Source organism: Cimex lectularius, unplaced genomic scaffold, assembly GCF_000648675.2.
Source record: "Cimex lectularius strain Harlan isolate CLEC.00 unplaced genomic scaffold, Clec_2.1 scaffold27, whole genome shotgun sequence".
NCBI lineage: Eukaryota > Metazoa > Arthropoda > Insecta > Hemiptera > Cimicidae > Cimex > Cimex lectularius.
Genome location: NW_019392670.1, coordinates 2,574,212 through 2,600,039, shown reverse-complemented (window position 1 = coordinate 2,600,039; position 25,828 = coordinate 2,574,212). Strand labels below are relative to the sequence as shown.

The 25,828-nt window shown below is 37.0% G+C and overlaps 1 protein-coding gene across 2 annotated transcripts in view; it reads left to right on the top strand.

Annotated features, from left to right (window-relative positions):
* The window catches only part of LOC106667198 (uncharacterized protein ZK1073.1), a 77,195-nt gene that overhangs the window by 348 nt on the left and 51,019 nt on the right, over positions 1-25,828 (top strand). The gene's annotated exons all lie outside the window — the stretch shown is intronic.

Below are 25,828 nucleotides of genomic sequence, written 5' to 3'. Positions count from 1 at the left end.
ACGAAGACTTTTTGTCTTAACCAAGCCTTTGGCGTCTTAAGAAATAAACAATGTCGCCAGCAACACCATAACATCTCGTCTTCAAAAAATTTTTCTCTTAATTAAATATTTTACAATCACAGCGTTGAATTAATTATTAAAAGCTTTCTTAATTGGTAGGATAGAATTTACGATGCTTTTTTTAACATTTCCGTCAACCGAAGACCCTCAAAAAATTGTATTCTCAGCCACAATTAATTAGAAAACTGGCTTTGAAAAAAACAACATTATTTTATTTTTAGCTTCGATTTTTGTTAAGCATGTCTAAAAATTTAGAGACAGTTTTCCCATTTTCAACGTTTTACAATGATGAGCATGATTTTAAAAGTTGAACCTCGTTGGCATTTCTAGGCAAGACCTAGAGATTTTTAAATAATAACAGAACGATGGTGGTTGCCACAGGTTACGCCTGTTGCACTCCGACTTTCGTTTTATCAGACGGTTCATTTCGTTTTTTTTTATCATGCGAACTCCGGCCTGTGAATGGAATCCGTTTCGATTCGAAAGGCCCAAAGTAGTGTCGTTAAAAGTTCAGTTATATAAAAAGGTGCGTGTGCAGTAAACCTTTCCCTTTCGTTATACTAAAAAACTAGTGTATATGCGGAGTCTAACGGCCAATAAATTACCTGATAAATTGTAATCTGTATGTTAGATCCATCTTTCTTGAGTGAGTAGTTCCATCCCGTAGATCCATCTTTCTTGAGTGAGTAGTTCCATCCCGTAGATCCATCTTTCTTGAGTGAGTAGTTCCATCCCGTTGAAAATTAATTTAATCGGTGAAAAGTCCCGTCCACAATTGTTTTAGTATCAGGATAAATTTAGGCAGAGGTGCAAAACCTTTTGCGGCAATTGACAAAATCTTAGATCCATCAGGCATTGGGGAAAGTTCAATAAGAAAGACTTACAGGACTAGGATGATAGTAGGAATCACTGGACCCTGCAGACTTCTGAGGCATGTAGAAGCGAGCCTGTGTTTGTCAGGAAAAAGAAACATCTCATTTCAGTATTGTATTATCCAGGTTTAGTTGTCTAGTTGGTTTTTTAAGTAATCGGCATCGTCGGTTCAGTTCTGCCTCTTTGATTTGTACATGGAGATACCAAGTCAGTCGTAAGTTCAGCCCAAATTAGCGACGAGGATTAGTAACGTGTCAGAGGAGACTAGTAGAAAGGGGATTTAAGTTGCTGTCGTCTGTATCTGGTTTGTAGGCTCTGAGAGTGTGAGTCAGGAACTTGTAACTGTGGGAATAATCCAAGGACTAGACTTCGTATATACTTTGGGCTAGCAACAAAACAATAATCGTGCTGTTGGACAGACAGGTGCACTAAAGGAAGACATACACTCATCGGTAGTAGTACAGAGTTTGGGGTAGCATTATGGCCCTGTCAGGCATTGGGTAAAATAATAAAATCACCCATAAATTATGAAATTTCCTCCTGTGCTTTGTAGGGTGATAAATTGTTTGATAGTTAACTTCATCCTGGTCTGCCTATCCTCGCTGATAGTTATTTCTTTATTACATCGCCATATTCTTTCGCCGAAACGCTTCTGAAATAACAAAAATCAGTGAGACAAATTAGGAAGTTAGGTAACTATCAAACAAAATAACCCTTGTTTGGACCACGGAAAGTTCAATCAGAGCACCTATCTACTCTGAACCATTTTGTACCATACCGACTCCCAAAAAACGCAGATCCATCAGACAATTGGTTAAAAATCTTGGTTCAATGGGAATGTTTTCCATATAAAAACAACCATCGTAGGAAATAACAGGACTACTAAACTAGGACTAGAAGTGTTAGGTGTGGAATGACTTCGACTTAAAAGACATATGACTTAGACAGTGCAGATATTGCCAGAACATTTCCTCTGTTCTGAAGACTTCTGCAAGCTTCCTACTAGATGAGAAGCCTAGGACTGAAGAACACGGAAGCTTTTGGATGTAAAAGGTTTTGAGCTTAAAATGATGGAGTTGTACAATAGGCCAATATGGGTCGTGGTGCCTAAAGTCAAAAAGTGACCGACTCTTTTTATCCTTTATCCGGTAGAAGAGGTTTAAAAATGGGGCCTTTAAATTCCCAAATTACCTCCAATCCGATACCATAAAAGCATACTAAACATCGTAAAACCTGTTGGTTTATTTGAAAATACTAATTGTAAGTCCAAGGAATGTTTACATAAATTTGGCCGTTTACTTTTTATAGACATGGCTCTATTTGGGCCTTCGCTGGTTCTTTCTGTCAGGCCTATGTTATCAGTCATCAGACCCAACACTGAATCAGATGGCGAGTAGCCAGACGGATCAAAACAGCAAGGTTGGCGGGCTAAAATGATCGTAAATGACCGAGCAACAGGCTTGCAATCCAGCAGGATCTGGTCAATATTTTAAAACATCCATCCAACTAACGATACTAAAAGAAATGCAAAACCTCAAAAAAAATCTTTCTAGCGCAGTACAATTTCGTATAAATAGAAAAATTCAAAATTACACGGTTAAAGAGTAAATACATACGCTCGCCAATTTAAGTTTGGCATGGTTATAATGTTTTGTTTTTTGTCTTTTTCTACCATCTGATCCTGTAGGGTAAATTAGTTCGGGCTATTTTTAAACCAATCATAAAACAAATTCAAGACCTTTTGAAATAGTCCTGAGGTGTCTGGTGTCCGTACGGGCTCGCTGATGCATTGTAATTATTTCAACGCACATTGATAGGTTTGTTTATTAAGCCTTATCGTCTATTTTTAATTGATCCGTGATGAAACTCTTTTAAATTTGCGTGAGTAGCGTTTGTCTCGAGTGTTTACCGAGCCACCAATGTCTTTTAATCGAGGCCTACTCAAATGATAACAAAAAACGGTATCAAATCCGATTTATACGTTATTCTTTTCAAATTTCATTTTTACAAGATTTCCTATTAAAAATTCCATTAGTTCTGAAGACGGATCACCCTTGCCCCTCTTGATCAATACTTCCAGTTTATTTTTTACGTACCTGACGTATTTCCTGTTCAGTTGTCTCTACCGTACCTATTTTACTCTTTACTTCGGCATTTTTGTATATTGTATTTGAATTTTTCCCAATAAATTCATACTAGTAGGCCTTTACTGTATTTATTTGTTTGGCTGATTTTTTTTCAAATTTTTTAATTTTTTTTTTACTTTAAAATTTCTTTCTTTTAATTTTAAATGAGGGTATTTCAACTACTAAGTTATATGAATACTAAGAGTGCTGGTGTTTTTCATTGAGTTCAAAAGTTCTCTTTACATTATCCCATAGCAAAACTAAAAAACTTTGAATAACATAGCCCGTCCCAAAACCCTAATCTTTGGTAACCTAATAACATAACTCCTAACATAATCTAACCAGCCTCCAAACCTAAATATCTTAACTTAATTCTAATCCTAACCCTACTTAACTTAACCGTTTCTAGCCTACCCAGGAGGCAAAATAAAACAATCCGAAACGACTTAATCACACTATCACTCTTGAACTTCCAAACAGAACTTCCAACTTATTTTTCAGCGTACACATGTGTATCACTTACTCTGTTGTGTTCTGCAAGACCTTGCTTCTGCATTTTTGCAGTTATTCGTCAAAGCCGAATTTTAGGAATTGGAACTTAGAGAGCCACTACTGTACTTTCTTGTATTTTGACTGAGTTCAATCGTTTCTTTAAAATATCAAAAACAAAATTTAAAAAAAAAATTGAATAACCTCACCCGTTCTTTAATTATAACCCCTAACCTAACCCAACCTTAACTCTACTTATTCTAATCTAATTTTAACCCTACCTAACCTAACTATTTCTAACCTGCCCTAAACCCCATTCATAACTCCCTTATAACGCAAAATCGATAAAAATAGTTGGAACAAAACGAAATCATCCTTGATCTTCACCTTCTAAAGTCAAAAGTAAAACGAAAATTTGGTTTGTTGTATTGCATCTTGACAGAATTCAACTTTATTTTGAAATATCGCCATGTTTCACTTCCACGATATGTAACAGGCCTTTTTTTCTCTCTCTCTCCAGAAGATAAGAAACGTAGACAACTCTTGTAATTTGTTGATCTTTAACTGGCCTCTATAGAGGCCAGAGGTTAAGAAAAAAGAAAAATCTACGGCGTCGAATCGAATAAATCTACTTATAATATAAAGATTAAAAAAACAGGAATATTTTGTAAACGCGTAAAGAGTTTAATTTAAGCCGTCGCTAATTTAAAATGTTAATGAAGCCGGCATAACTTCCTGAAAAAACGGGGAAAACGCAGCGCCACACTGTTTACAAAATAAAAAGCCATGGGATTCCGTCGGATCGGGAGGATTATTTCGATCTTCTTCCTCCTAAAACCGTCATTGCTGGTTTATACGGCACAATATTGTAATGAAGACAAGAATTGACCAAAAAGTACGCAAGGTGAATGTTTTCCGTAGACGGTCCAGAAACCGCGATATTTCAAAATAACCGGTTGAGCTAGAAGATACTGTAGCTCTTCCAAACTATTAATGGAAAAGAAAAAATTCACCTGAGGACTGAAGAACATGTTCATCCTTCTCTACGAAATCCTGGTAGGAAATCACAAAATTCAAAAGGGCAATTTTTATTGAATTTACCATTAAAAAACCCTTCGGACATAAGTTTACTATCAACGGTCTCAGGTATGTAAATAGGACTTGATTTCGTAAAAAGGAAAAAATAGACTATCCCGACAAAAAAGGACCCTGGATTGTTGTCAACACCGGTTCCTCATTCAAACTATGAAACCTGTCGGAAGGAAATGCCACTGTTGATTTTACACTATACAATTGGTGCTTTTCTCTTTTAAGCTTAATGTCCCCCCCAGTCGAATCATACAAACAATCACAAATGACTTTTTAATCCATGTATGTAGCTCACAGATTGGTCAATTCAAAAGAACAAAACCTTTCATTTTATTATCGACTATAAAAACAATATTCTCATTCATTATGAGCTTTAAGTGTTCTCTGAGAACCGGTGTTAGTCTGATTATCTGAAGAGACAAAGGGAGGCGCGCGAGGGCTGACGATAGGGATCGGGTTAAGGATAAAGATCACAAGGCATTCTGCACTCGACCTGAGTAGATTTATTGTGCTCCTCTATATTTTATACTGGCCAGCTTCAGGTTGTTAGTAAACCTCCATAGCCTTACTAGGGGCTACTTCGTGTAAGATCTTGCAGCTCTTCGTCTTCTAGTTGCAGGAATCTGCATCTTTATAGACCCTCACAGAAACATAAAATGTTCTGCGGTCTCTTCTTCCCGAGAGTATCTCATAATGTTTTTTCTGTCTGTCCTCCTATCCGGTGCATGTATGTGCCTTCTTAGGCTGCAGTGACGGCTCTGTCATTAGTCCAAACATAATCCTGGTTTTGGTGTGGTTAATTGATTCATTTGTATGTCTTACGGATGTCCCTTCTATGAATCTCTCGCCGCTTGGCTGGTGTGTTGTTCTACCAGGATTTGGATCCTTGATTAAGCATCAGTTTTTGCATGTCTAAATTTTTGTGGCAAGAAGCTAAGCCACAATAGGGTTCGGGTCTAGTTAATTCATATTCGGTCCTTTTTGTCCATTCCCTCTATGCGGTGAATGCCAAGGGAACACGCGGGAGTGAGATCGTGTCGCTGACTTCTGCCAGGGCTTCCATTCAATAACATACACTTTTTGCCTTTACCACGACGGTCAGAAATAATTGCTATCTTTCTGGAAGGTGTTCCTATCCTTTTTATTTATCTGGCGAGTGTTCAATTACTATGATTTCAGACTGTAAATCTGTAGCGTTTTTACATTAAAGTGGTTCGATTTTCGGATTCACCGCGAGGACTCCAGTTCCCATGCCTTTATCCGTTTTTGAGCTATCACTACATCAGTAGGAATTGGCCTTGAGTGCAGTCGATAACAACGACGCATTACAAGCCTAATTTTGAAGAAACATGAATGAAACAAAACGCGTTTTTACCGGAGCCAACCAAACCTCAAATGGAATAAATTGTGTAAATCATATGCGCGAAGGTTGACCAGCTTTATCAGTTTTTCAATTTTTTAACTTTTTATTTAACTCGTTCCTGAACTGTGTAGATAAGCAGATGAACAAACACATGGATTTGTAAATACTATAATATTCTGCCTTTTACATTCAATACATTTCTGAAAATCTCGATTTTTCTTCTCATTTTCCTCGGCATAACTAACCATGACTGACAGATATTTTTCAAATGTTTGCATTATTCAGTCTGATTTTGTTTATAATACAAAATATTACAACCATTCGGATTTGAATGCAGGTGTTTTGTGAAAGTACAAAACAAAAACAGTTGAAGCTTTACGACTGGATGTAAAACAGGCGATAAACATAAAAAAAATATATGTATATATAACTAACTATACGAGGCCTTTCATAATCGACGTGATAAAAGCGCACGAGAATGGTTTATCAAATCTACGACGTTACGAGCAGGGAGAGAAAATTCACCTAAATTATCCCTTCAATAATTGGATATTTAACTTAATTAATTAATTTTTTTTACTTAATCTTATATTCGTTGTTCTTTTCGCCAGATTGACAACGGAGCCGGATAACAGCAGCCTTGGCCCAAACCGACTGTTAAATATGCGGAAAAGTCAAGGCCGGCTTAATTGCACGTTTTAAATTAGCTTAAATTAAACACTTTAGTCGGCTAGAAAATATTTCCTTTCTGTCTTTTAGATTATAAATAGTCTGATGTTCGATTCGACGCCTTAGATTTTCCTTTTTTCTTGACCCGTGACCTCTATAGGCGACCTGTTAAATATCAACAAACTCCAAAGGTTATCTACGTTTCTTTTCTCGGGAGAGAGAGAGTGAGAGAGAGAGAGAGAGAGAGAGAGAGAGAGAGAGAGAGAGAGAGAGAGAGTGAGAGTGAGAGAGAGGAAAAAAGGTCTATTACATACACGGAAGTGAAACATGACGATATTTCAAAATAAAGCTGAATTCAGCCAATGCGCAATAAACCGAACCATTTTTTCTACCATTTTAAAAGGTTAAAATCAAAGCTGACTTTTTTGGGAGGGTACACAATTTTTTGTGTGTGACCAGTTGCTTTATAAGGGTGTGCGAATGGGGTTATGTTAAGTTGGAAATGTATAGGTTAGGTATCAATACGGGATTGATTAGGTTAGGGATAATGTTTAATCTTGCTATACGGTTATCAAGTCACTTTTCATCCCCAGTTAACGATCATTTTAAAAATAGGTCGTATTAGGAGGGAATCGATGCGGATGCGGTACAATAAAAATTTCTCTTGTGAACCTCCCCCTAAAGCGTCATTACCATTCACGACACAAATTTTCCCAACAAGCTGAGCTTTGCTTTTCCCTGTGCAATAATAAAAAAAATCTACATTAAATGACAAAAAATTATTATTTTTTCATCAATTTCAAAATAGAAAAACACCCTTTCAAAAAATACGACATTTCGACCGAAATTTACAATTCTAAAACACTTAAACCCCTTTTCTAGAGCGTGTAGATAAGAATGAAAAGTCAAACATTGCTTCTAAAATCATTAGAGATGTCAAGTAAGACTAGGAAAGGCCCCATCACACTACCCTGTGATAAACCCTCTTCAGCTTTAACGCGCGATTTTAATTTCCAGACTTAAAAAAATTGCACGAAAGGATTCTTCTGTTAAAAATAACAGGGGAAAGTGGAATAATAAAGGAAGCGAGGCAGAACGAACAGGACTGTAACCGGAACAGACTGGACCATAAAGACCGTGGGGGCTTGAGGGATGATCAGAGAGGATTATCTGAACGCACGAGTGTAGATTAGTGGGTTTTTGTAAAAAAAAATTAAAATTAAAAAAAGAATAAAACGTTTAAAGCCGTCCGGTTTAGGATAGAAGTATAAAACATGAAACATTATAGTTACTATTAAAATCATAATTATGCTGGCCTGTGTTCCAAAACAACAAGCAAAATTATTAATTTAACGTGGTCTAAAAACATTATTTTAATTTAAAAAAAGAGCATATATATAAAAAATAGTACATGTCGATGCGGCAAAGACAACACTTTGGCTTGTATAATATAATTTTGTCACTAATTAAATGTGTTGTCCTTAAAATAACATTACATTTTACGACATGCTATTTTTATCAAAACTGATATAAAAATAATTAGAAGTTATTGAATCTTTACGATTGGGACCTGTTTCTTTATTAATATTTTTCATTAACAATTAGAAAACAAATTATAGATATATTAATATCGGAGGAAAACGTGAAAAACAATGCCTATTTTTAAATTTTTTGATTAAAAAAAATACATAGATAGATACATATTCTTTTCACCATTGTACCATAGTCTCGAAAAAATATGTGACCGTTCAAATTCTGGATATTTTTACAAATCAAGGGTCCAGATATTTGCCGGTTTTTCTTTCATTTTGTTTGTCTATTTTCTGAGTGGCGGAATAATCAAGGGAAAAGAGGGAAATAGGAAAAACACACGGTTCATTCGAGATGGAGGAGAAGCGCGTCGACGCGACAGAGGGGGGTCCGATATAATCCAATAAACTTAGTTAAGTTAGTTTACCAGCTCGGAATTAGTAAAGGGAAAGCCGTGGAAGCGAAAAGTCTCGACAGTAAATCATTCCCTACGATCAAACTGAAAATAATTATGTCCTGTCCTGCGGTAAGTTCGTTTCACCTTTTTTAAAAATAATACTAAGCCTTTTAATAGTTCATTTACTTAAATTACACTGTAGGATTAATTAAAAACATCATCCAGACCTTTATGTTAGCCTTATTGGTAAATACAAGTGCGATTTTAGAATATTTCAATTTTTTATTGAAGTGCAATACTGAAATGCAAGCCAAAAATTCGACATCTGCATAAGATCTTGTTTATATTTTACTTTTATTTTGACAACTGTATTTATTCGATACAATAAATAAACATAAAGTATACAATATAGTAAAAGCATGTAATTATCTCTGGTTTATAATGTACAATTAAAACAGTTTTTCCATCTATTCCAGGTTTGAGCGACTTTGGTTAGGTATTGAATTTTGTCCGTTGAGTTTTTTCCACATTCAAGGCACTCGGGAGTTTTTCTAGACTTAATGCAAGCCTTCGATCAAGGTTAATATTATTATTGTACAATAGAATAGAAATATGGCCGTATCCCCGATTTTCAATATACAATTAAAACAGTTTTTTCCTTCGTTCATGCTTTTAGCAACATTGTGGACAACACTGATGCCCTGGGTTGAGCTTAGTAGTCCGTTGACGTTTTCCATCTTTCAAATTGCTCGAGTGCTTTTTTCGACGTGTAACGATCCATCGTTGTCTAACTTTTTTTTTAACATGATTTTGCATTTTGTAATTTTGTAACGAACGTGCCATGCTACGAAGCGAATCCTTGTTTCAACCGAGCGTTTGACCAAACAACGATCTATTGACATTAGTTTCCAACATTGGGACACACGATGATGATTTCATCGGCAAATACAACGGCACTTTTGTCTCTTTAAGAGGACAATAATGATTTATAATGTTTACCGACGATCCAAACAGATTTTCAACCTTGATTAGTACACATTCGGATGAGTTTTCATGTCAAATTAATAACACCGGGCGACATCCTTGTACAGCTTATCAGATTTCTTAATTGTTAAAAAATTAATTATCGCACAATTGACAAAAAAAAGAGATCTCTGTAAACATTTAGCAAGTTTCATCCGAACATTCGTCCTTCGTAGTAGGCCAGATAAAATAACACTAAAAATGGTGATCTTATAAACTAATTATCCTTGAGCAGGACTGTATATTATTTTTATCTTGAATTCCCGCCTTTCAATTTTTCCTAAAAACCAAACACTTTCAAATTTTGAAATAAATTGTAAACAACTCACTCTTGAGATGAAGGAAAGCTTACCGGTGTTCTTTCTCGACGTCGAATAGGCAATCGAGACTGGCACTTTGGTTTGCTCTGGAAAATCATCCTACCTCGTTCGGTCCGTTTTCCTCTAAGTTTCAGTCTGAGCTTTCGACCTCAACATACTGCTTCTTCTACCCTTTGTACTACCTACTAGCACCTCCCTAGGTTTACGTTTTACGGCCTTGTGCGCTGCAACCGATATCAATCTATTGTGCATTATTATCTACCGCTTTTCTTTACGCTGTAGGAATCTCAGCTTGCAGGGGCCTTGGTACCAATACAGAACATGTTCCGATGTTTCTTGTTTTTTTATGGCAACATCAGGCTTGTTTCTGCTGCTTCGACTCTATATGTTTCTGGAGTCTGCAATGACCAGTCAGCAGTCCTACTGTCTTTCAAGTCCTAGTCCTGTTAGTCTCTGCTATGGTACCTTTTTTTATCTTTCCATGGCCAGTTAGTTCATTGGTATTTTCTTTTACTATAACCCAAATAAAGGTCATTTTCCTGTTTTACCCAATGTTTTTCAGTGTCTAGTCATCAGTCCCACTATCATTCTAGTCCTACACATCCTAGATTTTGTAGTCCTATTACTCTCTGCTATGGTAGTTTTTTTTACATGGGATACGTAAAAAAAGAATTTATTTATAACCCTTTTCTAATGGATCTACTTTATTAGCTAATCGGTATGTTGATAGAATAGCCCTGGTCAAGAAAAAGGGTGATTTTGATGTTTTATCCGATGTCTTACAGTATCCTATCAGTAGCCCTACGTTTAGGACGTACGTCCTGAGATACAGTCCCATTAAAGCGAGGTCTTTTCTTGCCCGATTGATGGTTCTGTGTTTTTTAGGCAATTAGGTGTGGTGTAAAATGGTTCAGGGTCGATAGGTGTTTTGATTGACCTTTGTATGGCCGTTTTATATGTCATCTCGTTGACCTGGAACCCAAACAAGGTGATTTTTGTTGTTTTAACCAACGTCTTTCAGTAGTTATAGTCCTAACATGCCCTACGTTTAGTAGTCTTGTTAGCCTCTGCTAGGGTACATTTATGTCCTGGGATACATTCCATTGAAGGACTTGTTCTTAACTCATGGATGGAATTAAATGAAGGTTTATTGACCTCATTGTCCTGTATGTCGTGGTACTCCAACAAGGCTGATTTGTTGTTTTACCCAATGTCTGACGGCCATAATACAATCCAAAACTCTGGGTTTTTCTACCGATGAGGTAGATGCCCGTTCTTTAAATAGCATTTTGTTGACAATACCCAGTTTTTTGATCTATATAATAGTCGGCATCAGCTGGGATCCCTTTCACCCAGTCTGCTCTGTCAAGAAACCACCAAAATTATTAACCTATTTCCTTCCTACCGAAAACGTTATCTGCTACCTCGGGCTGTTTGTAGACAATTAACTGACCCGGATTCCCAAAGCTCGATTTAAAAGGAGGAACTGAAATGACGTTACCTATCACTTAAAAGACTTAAAATGTCATAGAAACCAAACTTCCAGTCTCCGCAGAATCCAGTCCCTACAATCAAGAATCCTTAGATCGATTATCAAATTGTTATATGTTCATAATAGAAGATCCAGATATAAAAAATTTCAGGCTAACCTCTAATCCCAGTCTAATACTTACGTACTACAAATTTCCTTCCGATCTCATCCCAATAAACCTTCTCGACGTCTAAACAGACAGTGGTGCAGTGACCAGCTCTCAAAGAGTGTATGGGATTATAATTAATCCGTGCTTTAAAAGTGATTTTGTGTAATTAGCCTTTTTCCTTATTGAATTTAATTCCATTGATTAATAATATAAATTGGATAATTTAATGAACTTTATTATGTAAATAAAATCGAAGAAATGAAATCATCGGCACATACAGTATGTGTAATGAGGGATTTTTCTTCTTCTTCTACCCGACCATTTTATCTTCAGATACAAGAAATAAAAACCTACACACACGAAAAAATCCGACAAAAATTGTTTGTTGTTAAAGTTCAATGTTTATTGTTGTTTATAGTGAACGAAACAGTTTTACAAAGAACTGTCTCTTAACAGACATGTTACGCTTCGTGATTGATTCGTTTTGCTTACGTACCAAGGTGTCTTAAAAAGTTAGAAAGTAGTTCAACCGAACGCCCATATTAGCAGTAATACATTTTACGGCTTATGCACAATTAATTGACTATTTTATATTAACTAATTTCAACAACATATTTTTAAATAATATGACTGTATAATGATAAGGCTACACTAACTTAAAAATCCTCTTAAGATCAGACAGCCAAGCGGCCTGAAAAGCATCAGCACATAAAAATGACACACCCAAAATAGTAGATGAATACACCCAATACCTCCAAAACTTAGGAAAATATAGCCGACAGTTGGTTGTACCTCCTCCATCTCAGAATGCGTAAAAATAATTGGATGAATTCAAGAGGTTCCAGTGGAGGCCCCAAGTGAATCAGAGATCGATGGGTCCTAGTAGGGAACCAACATACACCAACACCTTACTCGCTAAAACTGGCAAACACTTTGATAAATAAAGTGTAAAAGTCAGGGGAGAGATAGAGCTATATTGTGGTTAATGATGACTTTATGATACATTGCCAAAGGTACGCGTCTCGGCAAAATGTTAGCATCTGGATCCCCGGACACTTACTTATGTGCGAAATCCCACTTATCGATGGGGGCACTTTGGCTCCATATAGGGAGCTAATGCTGCAACCATTCTCTTCATGCCGTATACATAGACACTTACTTTTATACAAAATCCCACTTAATTGCTGGATGTTCCTTGGCTCCCCATAGGGAGTGAGTAGGAATGCTTTCACATTTTTCTATGCGCCGGAAAAATACGCTTCTCGTAAAATGTTGGTGTCTGCGTCCCCGGACATTGTTTACATCGGCAAGGACGTTTTACAGCTGGAAATAGAACAAAATTATCATTTATATTGGGACATTGGGTCATGGATGACTGATTCCAATTACTTGTAACGAACCATTCCCGTCTGTACTTTTCGTTTTGTCTGTCATAACCGGTGATGGATCGATTTGATACTTTTAAAACGCAGTAGAAAAAAATTTGCAGTGAAGTGATATAAGGATCTTCTACTTACAAATGAGCAGTGAGTTAATTCTGTAGATATAACCACTCGGCAAAACGTCATAATAAAAAGCTCAGCATATTTTCATGTTATGTTTTAAATCTGCAATATATTTTTGATAATTTTATAATCCTAAGAATTGCAATATAATTGATAACCCTTTATGGCCTAATGTTGTCTTACCGTAGTATAGTGATAGACAGTTTAGATTGGCGCTAAATAAATCAGTGTTGCCAATTCATGGGCAGAACCTGAGCAGGAATCAACACTGCATCCGCCCTAAATTCACGGGATTTCCTGCTAACATTAAACAAAATAGCCAAAGTTGGCATTGCTTTGAAACAACATGGGGCCAGAAATGGTTAAAATATAATAATCGATGCAAGATTCTGAGGTGGTAAAGAGCCCATGTTGGACAAAGAAGATTTTCGATTGGCGCCAAAAAAAACACTGTGTTGCTAATACACGTGATGAAACATTGAAGGAAAAACAACAGCATCCGCCCTAAAGTCATGGGATTCGCTAAGCTTTAGCAACTTTGCTAAATTTGGTGTTGCCCTGAGGCAAAGTTGGGAAAAAAAGAGAAGAGCTTTTAAACCGCACATGATATTCTAGAAGTAATTCAAAGAAGAGGATAAGAAAAATCGTAAGATTTGATAAGAAAAAGATTGTTGGATGTGTTGTTAAAAGATATTTTATTTAAGTCTTAGGTTTGGAAGACGAAGAATGATTTATAGTTACGCGAATTATATTTTTTTTCTCTTGTCTGTCTAGGATGACTCACTGTTCAACTATGAATTTGTTTAGTTCTCGACAGTGACAAGAAACGTAGTTTGCTTGATAGGAAGGAAAAATTGTCCGCCCCATTTAACGAAATTGACACAAAATTGTCTCGGTTGATACGATCTCCTCCAAGGCCAATAGGCCTCGAGTCTTTTCTTTTCAAAGGCGTATAAACAGACAATGGTCTTATCTCGGCCGCTATTTTTGACCCCTTTCACAACAGTTGCGCATCGCCGGGACGTTGTGCTCTTTATTGAGCTGACTTGTTCGTTCAGCTCCATAAATATTCCCTACAAAACCTTCGCTAAATCGCTTCAAATACTTACATCCTCTGGAGCCTTGGGTCTTATCAGACTAACAGGCCATTAGACGTTAAGCCCGTCCTATTTTCATTGATACTGGAGATGATAATTTGCTCTAGTGAAAGAAGGAAATAAGATTAATAAAATCATCCGGCTCTTTGGAAGAACTACACTTGCAGCGGGAAGTACCAGATATGACCGGTTTTGATTGAGCCGCAAAATCCCCACTTGCCAGTGTTTGCATATCATTATCCAACAAAAACAAATTAATCGTTTAATTATTTCGTCTTAATGACTATAAATTAAATTGTTTATTGATTTGCAAAGCTTTTTAAATTAATCTTTTCGTTCGATTATGTCGAAGACGTCACAGGACATCCTTCAAAATTATTACCTTAATCCATATATGTTTAGTGGTCATAATTGGCCTTATTAATTATTTCAAGTAATTATTCTTTTTTTTTCTGAGGTATTGGTTGAGATGCGAACAATAATTAATTGATATTATTATTACCGTTTAATTATAAGGACTTGTAAACATCTAAAAAATAATTGGAAATATCTGTAATCCATAATAAGCCACAATCATCGCTTTTTTTCTGTTAGGACATAAAAAGCAACAATAATAATAATTTAAAATACGATAATAAATAAAGATCGAACAATTATTTTATAAAGAACAATCAGCAAAATTTATGACTTTCTTATATGAAAAACAGCCAATTTTTTCCAATACAATAATATTATTTCTTATTAAAAACGTGGCTGGTATGGTATAATAAAAATATAGCCGTATCCCCAATTTTTCATATGCGATTAAAAAAATTTTTTTTCCAACGTCCATGTTTTTGCCAACACTGTGGGCAACACTAATTCCCGTGAGTGCGGTTGTTGGATTTAGTTCGTTGAGGTCTTCCTTACTAAAGGTGGTCGGGTGCTTTTCTGGATATAAGGCAAGCTTTTTGTATATTAAAATCATGACTTTATCCCTAATTTTTACACAATTAAACCAGTTTTTTCCCTCTTTCCCATGTTTGAACTGAAAACTGAATGTCCTTGATTCCCGGGGATTGAGGTTGTTGAATTTAATCCGTTGAGGGTTTTACTCATTCAGCGTGTTCGGGTGCTTTTCTAGATGTTAGCCAGTCCTTAGTTCGAGTTTAATATTATTATTAAATATGGTCTCATCTCTGATTTTTAAAATACAATTAGAACAGTTGTTTCCTTCTAGCTCATATTGGGGCAACACTATGGGCAAACTCTAATTCCCAGAGAATGAGATTGATGACGTTTTTCTTCGTTCTAGATGTTCGGATATTTCCAAGACAAGTCTTCGATCAAGTTCGATATTATTATTAAAAACGTCTTCTTGTTCCTGATTTTTAATGAACAATTAATAACAGTTTCTCCCTCGTTCCCATGTTTGTGCAACGGTGGCTCTTGGTATCTCCATTCTCTATTCTTATACAGCACAGATATTACTGTCGACCGATACAATACTTCTCATATACGCAGATTTCTTTTGAGATGCTTTTCATCTAAACGCCTTTAGAATCCCCCAGGTCATCTCTTCTGTTTAGAAGAACGGTACAAGAAAAGGAAGATCAGGCTTAACGAAACCAAATCTCAGCGTACAACTCTCGACTCTAGTAAGAGTCCGTTCCTCTCCCGAAAACCAATGTCACTATTTAGGACTTCACGTAGACAAAACTTCCTTGGAACCCCTACACTCGACTGAAAAGAATATGACTGACTACTAAAAACAGATTGGCACTCAAACTGCAAAATAAACGCCTCCAAACCACGGCTCAAACCAAGCGTTCCAATCACCAAAGAATCCAGATCCAGTCCCAAATTTCCCAAGCTACATACTTCCTATCGAACTTACTATCCACACAGCCCTTCAAAACAATACAGATAATGACAAAAACCGTGAACCTCTCTAGTCCAACACCTTTTATCCCTAACCCATACTGACAAGTGACAGTCCACCAAGTCCAACGTGAACGGAAAGTGTAATGTGTGTGTTCGAAGCAATTGAAGAAGATCGGACATTATAAAATCGTAGTTAGGTTAGTCTTTATAAACTAGAGCCCTATTGCCTTCTGATAAGAAACGTTTTCTCACCGTATACACGTCGTCCACCGGATGCGTCCGAGATCACGTTTAAACGTTCATAAGATACATCCTTTTATTATTTAATTATTATAGCTCGATCTGTAAAAGATGAGACGAAAGATTGAGGAAAAGTATTTATTGTCAGAAGGATTTTTGATTTGACTTAACCACTCGTATGTTTACATTCTTTTGTGTACGAGGCCTGTTATTGCTCGTTTTATCAGTCGGCGTAAAAACAAAAAAAAGACAAACTTGACTGTCAATAAGTTGTTTGTTGTAACAGGACGCCCAAACAAATAAAATTGTAACTGGGTCCTCATGAGCCGAAATGGTTTGGCGTTATTTAAACGTTTTGTTTAACACGTTCCCTTCCGCGTGTACCGTTTTCCGCCCAAGCCAATGTCCATTTGAGGTCCATTGGTCTCTCTCCGAGGTCAATTGGTTATGATATTATGATATATACATTGTTATGTTTATACTGACGCGTGCTGATTAGTTTTCCGATGAAACATCAGTCGTTTCTGCTGTTTATGTTCAATAAATTGCAGGGTGATTGTTAAGAAAAGGAATGGTGGGTACCGGTGGCCTAGTGTTCAATACCGGTCCTATCTGCCGCATCAGAGGTTTTGGGTTCGAATCCCGGCGCAGCCTATGGAATTTTAATTGGTTAATACGTAAAAGGTATTCGTATAGTTGGTACGACAGCAATTACTTTGCTTATTAAGAAAATGAAGAAAATATTTTTAATTCGGCTGGGATCTTTTGTTATACCGGGGGATACCATTAGTGAAGTCATTTCAGACCACTTCGCATTGTTGTTGCCGATGAGGTACTCCATATTCCGCTATCGTGCTATCATTAATCTGTCTGTCACATTCATACACACAATTGTAATAATTTACATAGATATACACATATAATTAATACATATATGCGTATATTTAGACATACAATTAGTGAACAATTCTATATGTGAAGAAACACCCCCATTTCCCTTAAGAAGTGGGAAAAAAAAGGGAAAACAAAAACCTTTTTTAGTGAGGTCGAAAAATATTAGATACATGACCCAGCTTTCTTGCCAATGGGCCATGTAAAACGAGAAACAATATTATTTTTCTGTCTATATATCAAAATTATTGTATACTGACAGGCGAAAATTTCCTCCTAATTGATTTTTTCATTTTCTCTATAAAAGAAAAGTCTGCCCTTAATTTGTCACATTGTCTTTATCAATAAATATTTGTTTTAAATTGGGAATATTAATTTGAGGTAAACACACTTAACCCTTTATCCAAAACAAGGACAAAGGATTTTTCAATGTTTACTTTTTACGGAATTCAGTCCCATTTGGATTCTGAAGCAATAAACTGTTTAGTTATCATCTTTGTTTTCTTAATTTCAATTTTTAAACTTAAAAATGCCACTTGGTGCTGAAGATGTTGCGCGTGGCGTGGCACTTTGATGATGGACGTTCAACCAGGTATGCGGCTATTCTTGCGTAGCTCAGTGATGGTGTGGGCGGGAATTTCAATAGAGAGTTGCAAAGAGTTGGTTGTTGTTCGTGGAGGGTCTTTGACGGCCACTCGCTATATGGATGAAATTTTGGAACATTATGCGTTCCCTGTCCTCGATATGAAATCAACGACAAACCTACTCTAATGCACGAAAATGCCCGACGACATATCGCTCGCATAGTACCAACGTACCTTCAACAGCATAATATCAGGGTCTTAGGCTGGCCAGCCGTTCGCCAGACTTGAACCCCTCGAACTTTTATGGGATAACCTGAAAAAACGAAGAGCATGCCCATCACTTCCTGATACACTTGAAAGGACTCTTCCTGAAGAAAATGGGCTAACCTCCTGCAAAGAGACATTACCAGACTGGTAGAAAGTATGCCCAGGCGTTTTCGATATGTAATTAAGGCAAGAGGAGGAAATACGCGATATTGAAATGTTAATTTAAAATCTAAAACAAACAAAAAATTTTTATCTGTCCTTTTTCTTTTTTTTTCCTTGGCACTTTATATTTTTTTTACTTTTTTAGAAAAAGTCTCAATTATTAAACGTTAAAATTATTAAAAAACGTGAAACTGTGATTAATATATATAAAAAATATACAAATCAATTTATATTACAAGTTGGTGGAATGTTTTGCCTGTCAGTGAGTATCATATGATTTATTTTTTTAACCCATTATAAATACATATTTATAATGGTATTGTATAATGTGATATATAATAACCTTACAATACAGATAGAAAAACAATATTTTTCTCTGCTTCCAGGACCCATTGGCAAGAATGCTCGGGTATGTGTTTAATATTCGGCCCCATCAAAACAAAGTTTCACTGACAACACCATTCCCATGTCGGTAGCCTCCCCTTGTTAGTAGAAATTTTATCAGTCAATAAAAGTACTACGTTGGTAATCGTAACCCCTTTCTCTAAAAAAAAATATAAAAAAAAATTGTCGCTTAGGAATTAAAACAGTCCAATAATTCCAGCCACACGTACTCTGACGACCTCGGGGACATGAACTTAATTGAATCTAATTGGAAGATTAGTTAATTTGACGATGTTCTATAAAAGTGTGAGCAAGAAGTACGTCTCTATTAATCGTTTAAACTTCAATATATATATATAGAGAGAGAGTGAGAGAGAGAGGACTCATATATTTCTGGCTTCCTTTTTCACAGTAATTGCATAGAAAAAGGAAATGGCGTTGTAAACAAAAAATGTCCTCTTCATTGATCGGCGGGGGTGGCTTTCTACGCACTTGGTCAGTCGCCGAAGAAAGCGAGACCAGATCCATGACATCGTGGTGCTTACACCGCAAGAAGTGGAAAACAGTTCAAAAAAATAATCTGGAACTAAAAGAAACGTACCAGCACCCCACTGAGATGTGCACGTGCACATTCGCTCGTAGCCTTTCGACACCCTCGTCTCCCTTTCAAGGGGTGGGTCGATCGAAACGAGCACTCACACAGACACACAAAAAAAACGTTCTACCTCATTCCATTCTGTAGCCCCTTTTTCACACACTTGTTTTTAACGTTTTGAATAAATGCATGTTTTGCATGTGAAATTAAATAAAGATTCATCCTATAATGATTATGATAACAATAGTGGGGTTTTGGTTTTCCGAAGGCACTACAGCCTTTTGGCTTATTGTACTTTTACTTGTTCCGTTCAGTTCAATTGACTCTATCCTTCTTTTAACAAGTAGGTCATGTTGGTACTCTATTGTATCTTCATTGGGTGGTTGCTGAACATTGGAAGATTATGGCAGTTTATTCCTCATGGGCTCTTTGTTGAATATGTTGTGTAGGTCTCAGGTGCCAGTGATCTGTATAGAGGCCTTGGCATTCCTGGTTAATGGCATTCCCCAAGCTGACTGTCATCACTGCAATTATTTTTCCTGGGTCATCTTGTCACCCTAGATAATGCCTTCATTGAGTGATTGGTACGCATTCGATGATTTTGACAGTTTCTTCCTCAAAGATTTTTTGTTGAATATACCCATGTTATGAATGTTTTTTTAAAGATGCAGTGACCTGTATAGCGGGTTTGGTATTCCTGGTTATGGGTATTTCTCAAGCACTGCAGCCTTTGGTTTGATTTACTTTACCTACTTGGTTAATTCATTTCAATTAACTCGTTCTTTATTTTATAAGGTAGTCATTGACTGTCATTACAGTAATTTTTTCCCTGGGATCGTCTTGGTGCCCTACGTTATGTTTCCATGGTTTGATTGCGTCGCATTCAAAGATAATATGAGTAGCAGTTTCTTCCTCATTATTTAACCTATTTGAGTCATTGTTACATACGTTCACCTAGGTGTTTTTTCTGATGCCAGTGATCAGTATATAGTCAGTGCCTTTAGAATTACTTTGTCTGAAACAATGTTTGCTAATTTTTAATCATGAGTTCCATTTGTTTTATGTGAACCCATCCTACGATGGAGGATATTCGATCTTGTTATTCCAGTAAGGTTATATCTCCATTAAGCGGTGACTTTGCATTCCAAGATGCCGCTTCTTCCTTCTCATTGCATAAGCTGTGGGGGTCGTTTTTGAATATAATATCTCGGCACTCTCGACACGACACGCAAGAATGGCACAATTACATAGAAGACAAACACTTTGAGCCCTGAAGATGATCTCAATAAAATCGAAACGTTGGCACGATAAAGAAAATGTTTTTCTGAAACCTACATCACACCAGACCGCATCTCACGATTTCTAAATAAATAATATCCATAATGTGTGGATGTCTTGTCCAGTGCCAGTCCTGTATAGAGGCCTTGGTATTTCTCAAGCACTGAAGCACTGATTAAATTTACTTTTCCTAGTTCCTTAGTTCAGTTCAATTGCTCGATCCTTTTTTTAAGAAGTATGTAGTTAGTCATATTTAAGTTTTTTACATATCTCTGATTTTCTTGAACTCATTGTCACTATTGACAGAATTTGGAATACTGTTACAGTCCTTGGCAATGTTAGGATTGGTCTTCGAGGAAATCTAAGTTCGCCTGTAAAAAACTTAAATATGTCAATACGTAGATATATTTAGGGTTGGTTTGCTCTGAAGATGACCTTAAAATAGTTCGAAAGCTTGGCAGTAACAAATGAATTTGCTTTTTTCTTCAAAACCATACCTTGATCCAGAGTGTTCGTGAGTGAAAAAGTGGTCGATTCTTCTAACATTGGATATGCGATTACTACCGAGTTAGGTTTAGCAGCATTTCAGGCAGTTGATGGTGTTGTTTTCATTGCTCCTGTGATTTGCATGCCTTCCCAGGCTGCCTAATTTCTTGGTATCTTGTGTTGATCTTTAGACCAACAGATCAATGAGCCATATAATAGTAGTTAAAAGTAGTAGCCATAATCATTAACAATCAAAGAAAGCTCAGAAATTCGTTTGATCATCACTATAAATGTTAATTATTACTTATTCAACTAAATCACTGGAACTTTTAAACCAGTTAAAACGGAAGTCTTTGATGGGGAGTCATTAACCCTTTCTTGCCAAAAGTTACTTCAGAGCAATGCCAACTTTAGCAATTTTGTTTCAGATTAACAGGAATCCCGTGAATTTAGGGCCGGAGTAATTGTTGTTCCTGCTCCCTTTCTGCCCGTGTATTGGCAACACTGATTTATTTGGCGCCAATTTGAACTCTATAACTACCCATTTCCCGCTAACTTTTTAACCAAATTACTTATGTTCGTCTCTAAGACAACATTAGACCATAAAGGGTTAAGGACTTGTGCATAGCTTTATTGCACACTGTGGCTAAATAAGACGATCCTTTTTTCGATTTAACAGTCAGATTTTGTAAATCCTCGCAAGATTAGGATTTAATTAGCGTGCCCCGATGTGTTTGATTACCAAGGGTTATTAATTTATTGGCGATAATTCGTTTTGTTTTTATTTACAACGCCGAGTCAAGATTACGACCCCCTTATCCGTTATGAAACCGTAATCTTGACTGTGTTAACATGGGCTCTGTCAACATTTGTGTATCTTTGCAGTTAACGAGGCGCCGTTTATACGGAGTCTAGTACCAAAATAAATCTTCTCACCTTCGCTGGGGGGAAAAGTCCCAACTAAGAAAACAGCAATCGTTATAATTTTTTTTTTTAATGAACATTTTTCAAGTAAATAAGGTATAGCTAAATAAAAAATTAAACTAGTAAAACAAACTAAAAATGTTGCTATGGAAACAATGAAGAAAATATTTAATTCAGTAGGAAGTTAATTTCCTCCTCTTGTGTTGATCACCGCCTGCATTCGACATGTCATCGATTTTATGAGGTTTTGAATGTAGTGCTGTGTAATATTGTCATACTCCTCTAACAGCGCCATTCTTATTCCAACAAATTCGCTGGGGTCACTGGGCTGTTTAACAACTCGTCCCAAAGGTGTGCGATAGGGTTACCTTAATATTAAGTGCCTAAAATGCAGACTAAAAAGCCAAAAAATCTTGATATAAAAAATGTATATGTTAATTAGTAAAATATACACTAAGTTAAATGTAAAATGTAGTAAAAATGTAAATTTAAAAAATGTATTTAATTTCACCTGAACCAAGTTAGAATTTACCCTCACCCGGAATCAGTGTTGCCGGCAATGTTACCCGGACACCGAATCTAGGGAAAACAGTTTTCTTTTGGATTTACCCTAAAATGATTTTTTAAAATCCTCCCTGCATTTCCAATTGTATCTTTTGTATCCTATCCATATTTTTTGTATGAACATTTCCGTCGAAAAAACAACCCACCAAATAGCCTAGGATTCAGACTAAATAAAACTTAATAAATTGTAAAAAAAATTTCTATGTATTTCAATTAATAACACATGCTCCAAATTAAATCTTATAGCTATCTTTACTTAAACCAAGATAGAACCTAATCAATCACTTCCCGGAATCAGTGTTTCCCGCAGTGTTAACGTGATACTGAATCCAGAGAAAAACAGTTCTTCTATTTCCCCTAAAATAGTTTTTTTTTAAATCTTTTTGCATTTCTAATTGTCTTTTCTTTGATTATACATCATCTATTGTATAATAAGTAATGTACGGTAAAATCAAAAAGAATGTTATTAACGAAGAAGAATATTCAAATACTCCAGTAACAACAGAAGCCTATTTCTAAGCCCACTCAGTTATGCAAATAGGATCGATCTGCAAGCTCCATTTAGGTACGGCACCGATCAACCTGCGGGTAGATTTGTCGTTTTTCTTCGATTTGTGTACTTCTTGTTTAAATAAATAGCAGCGTTCTAAGTTCTTCAAAATGAAAATCGTCTTTTTAATATTTTTTGTTGTCCCATTTGGAAACCCCAAACCGTTAGAAAGCGGCCACTACTAATCCCAATGGGGCTTTTAAAGGTTATTAAAATTTATAAGCTCACTTTTTTCTCGTCCTATACAGTTTTATTGTACCAAATAGCAAGTTTACTCGGTCCATTTTGTGTAAGGTATCTGTTGACCCATGATGAATGGCCATAGTAAGGATCACCGATTTATCATCTTCCTTTCTTTGGCCGACTTTCTAGGCCTGTAATTGGAACCCGTCATTCTGTTTTTTAAGAAAGCCGACGATCTTTTCATTGATGTCCCTATTGATATCACAGATTGGAACATATTCCACCACTATCTAACCTTTATCCATGCCTCCGTGGTTACGATTGCACAGTTTAAGGCTAACCGCCTTTTTTTGCAGCCTAGCCCTTACATACTTACCCCAATACCAAGGCCACTCCTGGATGGCATCTAATTGCTCAACGGTCAGGAGTACCTGGGGATATTCGAGTGGTACAATACCAAGTCTTATTTCTTTCAAAGGCTACGTGTAAGTCCTCCGGATAGGCCTCTGAATGGTTTGCCTGATGACATCTCCTCCACCTAAACATCCCGAGCGAGCCGCCTACGCGAGGCCCATCCCGGATGCAGTAAACTAAACTGTGACAAAGAGCTCGACAGGTGGAGTAGAGATGTGACCGTCTAATAGACAAAAGAAAGATCATAGCTTCCGTCTATAATCCAAAAAGCTATATAGCAGCGCAAGCCAAGAATCTGCAAAGAGCTATATATGGCTTAGGTAAGACAAAAAGGCACAGACGGTTTGCCTGATGACTCTCCCACCCTGGTTTTCTTTTTTATCTGCTCCGGCGTCTTTTCAAACTCTCGACCCCTTTTTGCAGGATGGCTTTGCTGGGCATATGCTGTTCTGAAAGCTTCCTCTCTGCTGAGACCAGCCACACATAGCGTTTCCTCCTAAATATCGAAAACCTTAGAATGTTTGTTTCCGCTTTGACCACTTGAAGTTTGCCCGTGTTGGTGACATAAGGTCCAGGAGCAGCTTCATCTTGTGAAACCATTTCAGTCGTGAGGAGTCGGCTATTATCTCTGACACGTCCACCGGGACGGCGTCTCGCTGTTGGGTTTGTTTTTGATTTTATTGTTTGGGTCCATAAGAATTCCCTCATCAGGTATCTAAACAGTTACCTCCTCAGAGCTCCACATGGCGGGAAAGGCCATCATTTAAACTGGAGTTCGCCTAAAATGGCTGGATTGAACTCCGACTTCGCAGCCCTCGGCTTAGCTTTTCCTTGACTTGGGGGATGTGGTCATAATAGTGAGGAGAGGGTTAAAAAGGTGTGTGCATTTATTTAGGACATAATTGTGGTTGGAAGGGATAGAACATCTCACCGTGAGTTTTAGGAGTACCAGAGCCCCGTCAGCCTACTGCTTCTCTCTGACCTTCAAGTACCAGCGTTTCCCAAGTGGTACTGTAGGGAAGCGAGGTTGGAATTTTCCCTCCCTGCCCAATTCTTATCATCACTCATCCATTCCAAACGATGATGGCCTCCAGACCTACGTGGTAATACTAACGTTGAGTGGCACCTTGGCTGGTTTATCATAATATATGTATAATATATCAGGTATAAACCACAAATAAACGCTATGACTACAAATAAATTAAAAATAAAATTCTGCGAAGGAGAAGAAATTATGCACAGACGAGTCATATGAGACTAGAATTCACGTAGGAAGTTTTATTTTTACCTTACATTTATTTGACGGTTATATCTCCGCAGACACGAGATGAGTGAAAGTGGATGATTATTTTCTTTAATACGACTGGTTTAAATGAAGGGTTAGGGAAATTATAAGACACGCATACGAAAGGCCGGCTGGTTATTTCTGATGGGTCCTTATTTCGGGTGTCTCGCGTTCATGAATCATGTCATTACTATGATTATTGTCGAGAGCGTTTACCGGACTGTTTTTGAGCCGGAGATCAACTCGGGAATACGGCCACAGTTCCACGATTCGTAGATCATATCTAAATGCCCTTCCATTTGTATCTCCATGAACTTTACGAATAAGTTTGAAAGGACTTGTGTTCTCTCGTTGTGCTCTCGTTAAATAACGTTTTTCCCTTTCCAATCGCCCAATTCCTTATGCTTTTAAATCCGGTCGCCTCGCCTATTAAGAGTTTTTATTGTGATGGATGGACCATCGGCCTTCACCTCACCGTAGCCATGCGTGGTCGGCCGAGAAAAGTAACGTTCCGCTCCAAGCGTCACGTTTAAAATACAGTTGTACCATCAACCCGACCGCAATCCGTTTTATTTTTTTATTCACTTTCGTGAATAACGCAGTGGTTTACCTCGAATCGTCGAAAAGTGGACTGATCACCCCAAAAATTTCATTGAACTTATTTCACGGATAATCTATGATTTGCGATGCAAATAGCTGGCGATAGACAGGACACCGCGGAAAAAACCCGTCAAAATGGAAAGACGGTTTTAGGTCAGCCCACTTCTAGCAGCAAATCAGGGAGGTTTCATGGGACATCCCACAAACGTATGAAGTGTTTCCGTCACCTCACCCTATGCAAGATATCAACCCTCAGCCGACATAAAAACAGCAATAAACTCGGTTTATTCGATATTCCGCCATCTACCCTCTCACAGTACACAGTCTCACTAATACATACATTCAGTCTCAATATGGAACGGAACCCAAAACGAGAT